Below are 9799 nucleotides of genomic sequence, written 5' to 3'. Positions count from 1 at the left end.
GTAATTGGCGATTGGGCAGAGAATCGATTCCAATGCCGGAATCGGGGCCAGTGCCGAATTGACGTTGGTTTGTAATTCTCCGCCCTCTCCAAACGGGCATCATTATGACTCGAGGCACGCATAAGAAATGCTGTTGGCGCCTCATCGACCAGCCCACCTGCGATGCTCCACCCTCAAAGGGCATGTGGACTAGGTCCAGTGCCACCGCGCTCGGCCGGGATCCGTGCCGCTGGCCTGGGTGGGTGGGGAAGGGGGCTGGTGTTTTCCAGGGCTGGGTGATTGGTGAGGGGTAGCAGTGGGGTGACCAGGGTTGGGCTGTGGGGTCGCAGTCGGCGGATTAGGTAACGCACACGGTTGGCGCCATGTTGTACGGTGCGACCGCTGCAGGTCACCAGCCATACGCATGCGCGGCCCGGGAGCCGCCCACTCTCCGGCCGTTCTCGATGCGATCTGTGGGTGTTTCTTGCGGCGCTGGAATCTTTCGGTACCGGAATTGGGGAGGGGTTTGCGCCGATTGTAGTGTCATGAGTCACCTTGAACCACCTTTTGTAACACATATTCTTTATCACCCAGTAACCAACCGTCCAGCTGAGCCGTTGCCACCAACAGTTTTGGCATTTTGGAGTTCCGCAAAATGCATACATTTTATTTATTTATTCAAAGGATGTGGGCTTTGTTGACTAGGTCAGCATTTATTGTCCATCCCTAATTGCCCATGAGAAGGTGCTGGTGAGTTTCCTTCTTGAACCGCTGTAGTCCATGGCTGTTGTACCTTGGGACTAACAGTACAAAAGAAATAAAAAGCAATTACTGAGGATGCTGGAATCTGAAATAACAACAGAAAATGCTGGACCTTCTCAGCAGGTCTGACAGCATCTGTGGAGAGAGATGAAGAGACATCCACACTCGAAACGTTAGCTCTCTTCTCTCTCCACAGATGCTGTCAGACCTGCTGCGATTGTCCAGTATTTTCTGTTCTTGTACAAAAGAAATCAATTGTCGAAGCATCTGGGTTTAATGGAAGATCAACAGAGGTTGATTCAATAACAATAATAATCTTTATTGTCACCAGAAATCTGTCCTGGGTCTGCCCACGTCGACGCTACCACCAAGAAAGCACAACAGCCTTCTACGGCAAAGAGTTCCACAGATTCACCACCCTCTGGCTGAAGAAATTTCTCTTCATCTCTGTTTTAAAGGATCGTCCCTTTAGTCTGAGAGTCTGTCCTCTGCTTCTAGTTTTTCCAACAAGTGGAAACATCCTCTCCACGTCCACTCTATCCAGGCCTTGCAGTATCCTGTAAGTTTCAATAAGACCCCCCCCTCATCCTGCTCAACTCCAAAAAGTACAGACCCAGAGTCTTCAACCGTTCCTCATAAGACAAGCTCTTCATTCCAGGGATCATTCTTGTGAACCTCCACTGGACCCTTTCTAAGGCCAGCACATCCTTCTTTAGATACGAGGCCCAAAACTGCTCACAATACTCCAAATGCAGACTGACCAGAGCCTTATACAGCCTCAGAAGTATATCCCTGGTCTTGTATTCAAGCCGTCTTGACACGAATGCTAACATTGCATTTGTATTTCTAACTGCCGACTGGACCTGCACGTTACCCTAAAGAGAATTGTGAACAAAGGCTCTCAAGTCCCTTTGTGCTTCTAATTTCCTGAGCATTTCCCCATTTAGAAAATAGACTATGCCTCCATTTTGCCATCCAAAGTGCATAACCTCACACTTTTCCACATTGTATTCCATCTGCTACTTCTTTGCCCACTCTCCTAGCTTGTCCAAATCCTTCTGTGCAGCTTACCTGCTTCCTGAACACTATGGGCGCGATTCTCCGCTCCCCACGCCAGATGTGAGAATCGCAGGAGGGCCAGGCGACTCCTTTCACGCCCCCCGGGCGCCCTCCGCGATTCTCCCACCCCCCACTCGGAAGAATCGCCGCTCGCCGTTTTTCATGCCGACTGGCGATTCTCCGGCCCGGATGGGCCGAGTGGCCTGCCGTTCCCGACGGTTCACGATGGCGGCAACCACACCTGGTCGCTGCCGTCGTGAACTTGGGCGCCAAAGGCCCGTTTGAAGCTTGTGGGGGGCAGAGAGGGGAGTGAGCACCACGGCCGTGCTCGGGAGGGGACTGGTCCGCGATCGGTGCCCACCGATCGTCGGGCCGGCGTCTCAAAGGGACGCACTCTTTCCCCTCCGCCGTCCCACAAGATCAAACTGCCACGTCTTGCGGGGCAGCGGAGGGGAAGACGGCAACCGCGCATGCGCGGGTTTGAGCCGGCCAACCTGCGCATGCGTGGCTGATGTCACATAGGTGCCGCTGTCACGTCACTCTCGGCACGCCGCCTGGCGGCCGAGAGTTATGGCACAGCCCTCCTAGCCCTCTATTCTCCCCCCCCCCCCCCCCCCCCCGGGGGCTAGGAACGGCGGCGCGTCAATCTCGCGCGCCGGGCCTTGACACTTGTATCAAAGCGGCGCTGCCGGAATGGCCCCTTTTTGATTTTCACCAGTCCGGGTTGGAAAACTCAGGACATTTCCCTAGCACTTCGCATAGGCCCCCGAATCCCAAGTGGAGAATTTGCTGCGTTCTGGCCAATCGTGGCCGAGGAGGCTGGGGTCATGTCCCTTGACTGTGATCAACGGACGTCATACTGACTGTTGTCGATAAACTACTGGGGTCCTTGTGGTTCCTGTAATGGCTGATGGTATGGCGGTGTATGCCGCTAATATTGCCTCAGTGTCCCACAGTTCTATCTGCTGTACCCACATCTTTATCCTGTGCTTTCCAATAACTGAAACCGCAGCTCCCGTATCTAGTTCTATGTCTAATGGATGCCCTTTAACTTGCACAGTTTTCTTGATGGGGCCAATGCAGTTCAGCTGCATCCACTCTGCCACTGGTTGGGCCAGCTGGAAAGTGCAAACGCTTGATTGGGGCCTGCCTCGAACAGGGCATCAGGATCGCTGGCTGACTTGTGCCTTGCGCCCCCTGTGGCTTCTGTGTGCACAATGCCTGGGCTCTCCCCTTACAGACTCTGGGGATGTATCCCAGCGGGGCGTTTTGGCCCTTGACCAACGGGCCCGCACAAACACTCTGCTGAGACCACATCATGTGACGCGTAACCAACAAGAATGTATTCTCTGATGCACAACAGTCCCCGAGTTGGGCTCTTAACTTGTTGTCTCCTTAAAAAATAATTTGGGTACCCTAAATTTATATTAAAAAAAACTTGTTGACTCCTTAAGACAACTTTTTTGTTTAATGTAATTGGTGTCAGTGACTTAAAGAGTCTGGGGTCTCCATGCGTTGTTTTTGTTGCGTTGCATTTTAAAAATTTATATTTATGGCACCGATCTTTTTGGGGGGGTTTAAATATGAGGGATATTTATCGCTTTCAGAATATGTCAGCAACACTTTTCTCTGCTGTCGAAAAGTAAATCCTAACCATGGTGTTCAGCTTCACAGCTTCACAAGAGGTCTGCAGTAATTCCCGCCTCCTTTTATTTTTACACAGGGCATTCATTTGACACAGGGCTGCACAGGGATAATGAATGGCCAGGCACTTGGATGCAGCTACCAGGATTCTGCACACAATCTGGTACCACGTGTGGAAGTGGATAGTTCTGTATTGGAAATAGGTACATCCTTGGTGCGACTTGAGTCAGCTGGGTTTGAGAGGTATTCAGATCGCAACTTGTTCTTGCAGTTTCCTGCGATGATTTCATGTTAAATATTTTAATACGAGTCTGTTTTTTCTCGTCAGTATTTTGCACGCCCTTAAAGTGTAGAATAGCCTACCTGAAGGAGCAGCCAATGCTGATTATCTTCCTGTTTGTTCAAGGAGGTTTTGAGAGGAAAACAGGCGATCAGTTCAAAGTGAATGAAGAGAATTCAGAAGCAGTTTACGTTATGTAACAAAAAAAGCCGGTGTGTGGCTGACACCAACCGTTGATTCAGTGCTTTTCAGATGGCAACTCAGACCAGCTAACAACATTACACTAGGAGAAAAGACTTCCCTTCATGTACTGCTTTTTGTGACCATAGGGTGCTCCAAGGCCTTCACAACCAGGGAAGTACTTTTTGAAGTGTTGTCCCTTCCACAGAAAACTTCCACAGACAACAACGTGACAATGACCAAAGCATCTGTTTCTTGTGATGTTGATTGAGAGGTAAATATTGTCCAGAGACACCAGAGGTAATTCCACTGCCCTTCTTCGGAATAGAGGCACGGGGTCGTTTCCGGGGTCGTTTGAAGGTGAGCTTGCAGGTGGTGGTGTTCCTGTGCTCTTGCTGCCTGTCTTTTTAGGGTGGTTGAGGTAATACGTTTGTGGTTTGAGAGGTGCTGCTGAAGTAGTCTTGGCGCCTCGCTGCAGTCCAGCCTATAGTTAGTGCACACTGCAGCCTTGTCCCTGTGTCTAATGAGTCTTCAAGCTGGCAATACAACCTCACAACCCCTACCCATGAAAGCTGAAGTTAAAGGAAAAATGTGAATGTTGGAAACTGATGGTGTTGGAAGCACATTCCAGGCTGACCAGAAAAAAGGAGAAAAGATCGGTTGGGATTTCGAGTGCGATCCTTCATCAGAAATCAGGAATATCATGATGGGCAAAAGATCATTGTTGTCCTGAAACTTTAACTGTCTCTCTCTCTCTCTATCCAGAGTGTGTCTCTAGCATTCTTGGCCAAGTGAATAGCTGGGTTTTGCCTGTTTCAATTAGTTAGTTTTGGTTGTATTTGACATTTAATGTAGCAAAAAGTGGATGCTCAGAGGATTTTGACAGGATTGGACATGAATCCTACCCTAGCCTAGTAAGAACCATTCATTCCATTATATCCACATCAATGTAACTAATTAATACTTTATAAATCCAATAGAATTTGGAAGAAACCTCTTTGCCCAGAGTGTGGTCAGAATGTGGAATTCACTACACCAGGGATTGCTGAAGGGACATTAGACAAGCAAATAAGAGAGAAAGGAATAGAGGGTTATGTTGTTTAGATTGGTGGTGAGAGGAAGTTTTTGCGAAGTAGAAACACTAGCATGTGTGGTATTATCATGACTATCAGCATTACAATGGTTAATGTAGTACCATGAGTAGCCACTAGAGCGAGCTGCACATACTATTATATAAAGCAGTGGTGCTAGACCTTAGGGGAGGATTGTGTACAGGCGACAGCTAGTGAAGGTCATATGAGCAGTTGGGGTGAGAAGGTTAGATTATACTTTTTACCAGAAGTGAGATTAGCAGTAGAGTGTAGATAGATGTTATTGATCAATTCTGTATTCTAAACGGAGTTAAGTGTCAAAACCCAGTTTAGTGGTGTAAATAAAATCATAGCTTTGTTTAAGTAAAAGCTATTCTGTGGTCTTTGTGGAACACTACGCCAACCATCCTAAATAAGCAACACAAAGAACACCACAGCATGGGCCTATTGAGCAGAATGGACTGTTTCTGTTTTGTACTTTGTAATTAGCCTTGTGCATTATATGTGCAATAGTAGTTAAGACAATTGGATGAAAGGTCAGGTATTAAACCTGCGGTCTATGATGACAGTAGATAGTACGACCTGTGACTGCTCAACACTGTCTGCTGTGAGGTATTGGCTTAAATAACCTGCCTCACCCACTCCAGGAAGTGCCAACGGCTCCCAGGACATGAACGCCTGGGTAGGGAAGTAGGATCTGGGCGATAAAAATGCTGGCCTAGCCACCAGCGGCCACATCTCCTTAACAAATAAAAAAAAAACAAGCCAATGAAAGAGTAACCCCGGATAATCTGCAGGTGTGAAGCACAACCCCAGGAGTACCAGCAATAATTGACTGTTGCTTTAGGATAATGGGTTCTATTTAAAGTGCAAAAAACAGAGTGGATTGTTTCTCAGTGTCTGCAGTGCCAGGAATAACCCCACTATCTAATGGGACTCTGATAGCTTTTTTAGGCCACGATTGGGACACCCCCCCCCCCCCCGAGACTGCATTTACCTCACTTCCTGCACTGACGAGCGGATTTGCGGATCGGGACACCATTTCTAAATGCTGCCCCGATTTGTCAAGCCCCCTTCATTCCACTACCTTGGCCTCCAGATGGACCCTCCCCCTCACTGCCCCAATGTACCTGTTACGGTGTCCTCGAGCCACCCCTCGACCTATTTCTTAAGGGCAGGGCACCCCGGGGCTTGATCCCTGGCATGGACAACTTGGCACCTTGGCACTGCCAGCCTGGCAGCCTGGCAGTGTCAAGGTGCCTGTGCACCAGCAGGAGTGCCAGGGTGCCACTATGCCCAGACTACCCGAGGCCCCTTGAGACCCAGATCGCGACATCTCGACGGACCTATGAGCATCGCAAATCCCGTGAGAGACGGTGTCACCAAATCGGGTGCGATGAGGTCATTAGATCACGCGCAATAAGATTATAAATTATGTGACTAAAATCCAAAAAAAAAATCCTTGGAGCAATCCTTGCGATATGCCTTTAAATCCGACAGCAACATCATTCATTGTCACTCTCACAGAAGTGGCTAATGCTTTATTTATAAACCTTTCAGTCGTTCTCAGGATTCGATGTGAGAAGAGGAAAGCAATAAGAGATCCATAGCTGCACCAGCTGTTTAATTTTAAGTAATGTTCCTTAAATACATTGATACTCAGGGCACAAAGCAAGCAACTTGCAATTTTTGGCTCCAATTTGGCTTTCCTGATAATGTCTGTACAATTCACGTGACACAAAATCTAACTAATGCAGATAGTGCGTCAAATTTGTCCTTTCCTGCTGCTGCGTCAGACCAAATGATTAATTTTAAATTCAAATCTTCCATTCAATCCACTGCTGGTGAATATTTCCCAGATCCAAGGTAATTTTGGACTGCTCTGCTGGCAGTTATATTATTAACGAACATCCTTTTAATTTTAATAGTCAACGTCTGATTTTGTATCCCTGCTGCTTCCTAAATCCCTTTATTGTGCATGGAAACTAATTTCATAATGGGAAGGACACTGACAGTTTTCATAGAAACCCCTATTTCCTGTTCACAAATGACAGTGGACTTCAGTGAGTGTTTAATGTTTCTGACTATGGAGCTGCATCTGTCCTTCCCAGTGACATCCAGAACTGCAAATGAGAATGGCGGGATATACACCGTTGGCCAATTCCCTAGAGATAATCCTCACCTTTGCCAGTCGGTCAGTAAACCTGCCGAACACCCTCATTATGTAATCGATTGTCACTTCCACTGGGGCTCACATCGCAGACGGAATGTACTGCAAGAGCTGAAGATTCTGTGAAAGGTGTTCACAGGCCTTGCCTTGGTTACAGCGTTCCTCTTTTACAGTTGTTTGTGTTCCTGTCTTTCTGAAGTTTAAAAAAACAAGACATTTTGTGTAAATATATTCTCCAAGATTCAATTTTGTTTTGCCAGGTGTAGAGAAAGGCATGCTCGTGACCTTCTGACTTCTGCTCGAAACCAAAGGGATGTCAATAGTAAAGTTAGCCACTACATTTGATCTGGCTTTTCAGATCCTGTTCTACAGATAACTTGTGGTTGTTGTTCCGCTAATATTTGTTATTTTGGTGAAGTTTGATAAGAGCAGGGGAGCAGAACTCATTGGATAGCTTTTTAAGAGGTGATACAGTCGTGATGGGCCAAATTCTGCAATATGATTGAAATTATTTGGATTGGGGGTTATCGTCACTGCTGCTGTGAAAATTATTGTACTGCATACAGTCCAGACAGATCGTTCCACACATGAAAAACATTGGACATACATAAGTACACAAAGTAAATACGTTGTCACTGACATTGGGTGAAACATGCGGAGTGTAGTACTACACAGTAGAGAAGATGCGTGGACAGATCAGTTCAGTCCAAAAGAAGATAATTCAGGACTCTGTAACAGCGGGGCAGAAGCTGATTTTGAATCGGTTAGTTCGTGTCCTCAGACTTTTGTATCTCCTGCCGGATGGAAGAGTTTGGAAGAGAGAATAACACGGGTGGGAGGGTCTTTGATTATGTTGCCCACTTTCCCCAGGCAGCGGGAGGTGTAGATGGATAGCACAATCGCTTCACAGCTCCAGGGTCCCAGGTTCGATTCCGGCTTGGGTCACTGTCTGTGCGGAGTCTGCACATCCTCCCCGTGTGTGTGTGGGTTTCGTCCGGGTGCTCCGGTTTCCTCCCACAGTCCAAAGATGTGCAGGTTAGGTGGATTGGCCATGATAAATTGCCCCTAGTGTCCAAAATTGCCCTTAGTGTTGGGTGGGGTTGCTGGATTATGGGGATAGGGTGGATGTGTTGACCTTGGGTAGGGTGCTCTTTCCAAGAGCCGGTGCAGACTCGATGGGCTGAATGGCCTCCTTCTGCACTGTAAATTCTATGATAACTATGAAAACGTGAAGTTATGCACTTTGGTAGGTAGAATAAAGGAGCTGAATCGTATTTAAATGGAGAAAGACTGCGGAAAACCGCAATACAGACGGACTTGGGGGGTCCTATGCATAAATCACAAAAAGCTGGCATGCCCTTGTGGGTGGCCTGAGGGCATAATCTCAGGGGAAAGGAAATGGCCATTTGAGACAGAGAGGAGGAGGAATTTCTTCTCTCAGAGGGTAGTGAATCTGTGGAATTCTTTACCACAGGGGGCTATCGATGTTAAGTATGTTCAAAGCTGAGACAGACATATTTTTAATCAGTAAGGGAATCAAGGGTTCTGGGGATAAGACGAAAAAGTGGAATTGAGGATTATCATATTAATCAGTCCATAATCTCATTGAATGGCGCACGTATTCGATGGGCTGAATGACCTACTTCTGCTCCTATGTTTTATGTTCTGCAAAACCCAGTTTACCACCTGCTATCTCTTGAGAAAATTAAGAAAGAGTAGAGACAAGCAGAGGAAAATAAAACAGTGACCAAATGCAGGAATATTTCTGTGAGGTTCCTGTCTAATTCCTGAAGGTGATCAAAGAGGATCCAAAATAACCACAGCTGCTTGTGATTCCTCTTCTTCTGGGGCAGTATTCCAGGATCGAGGATGACTTGCTTCCACTCTGGGCTGCTGGGTTCTGAGTTGGTCAATGTGTCCAATGTGCAACCTGCAGACTCTGCCTCATTGGGGGCAGGTGGTTTTTGGAGGGTCAGGTGGATGGGTTGTTTGGGGTTTGTCTGCTCGCTGCGATGTCTCAACTTCATCTCAGCATGTTCCCAATGAAGTCTGGATGTGTCCGATGCCTCCCCAAATGAGGCTTCTGCATTTTGGTCAGTCACACGCCAGTGACTCCGATTGGTCGGCAGGGATGTTTGACCTCTTCAAGGGTGCTTTGAAGTCACCCCAAAAACATTTCCATTATCACTCTGGGAGCCTCCTGGCACATAAAAATATAGAAAATAGGAGCAGGGGTAGGCCATTCGGCCTGTCGAGTCTGTTCCACCATTCAATATGATCATGGCTTATCTTCTATCGCAACTCCAAACTCCTGCTCTCTCCCCATAACCCTTGATGCCTATAAATATATTTACTTCTTAAATGTATTCAGTGACTTGGCTTCCACAGTCTTCTGTGGTCGACAGGTTCATTACCCTCTGAATGAATGGGTTTGAAATGAAAATGAAATGAAAATCACTTATTGTCACAAGTAGGCTTCAATGAAGTTACTGTGAAAAGCCCTTAGTCGCCACATTCCGGCGCCTGTTCAGGGAGGCTGGTACGGGAATGGTATTGAACCCACGCTGCTGGCCTGCCTTGGTCTGCTTTAAAAGCCAGCTATTTAGCCCTGTGCTAAACCAGCCCCAACCAGCT

The sequence above is a fragment of the Scyliorhinus canicula genome, chromosome 13 (genome assembly GCF_902713615.1).
Source record: "Scyliorhinus canicula chromosome 13, sScyCan1.1, whole genome shotgun sequence".
In the NCBI taxonomy this organism is placed as follows: Eukaryota; Metazoa; Chordata; class Chondrichthyes; order Carcharhiniformes; family Scyliorhinidae; genus Scyliorhinus; species Scyliorhinus canicula.
This window is presented reverse-complemented; position numbering follows the sequence as displayed.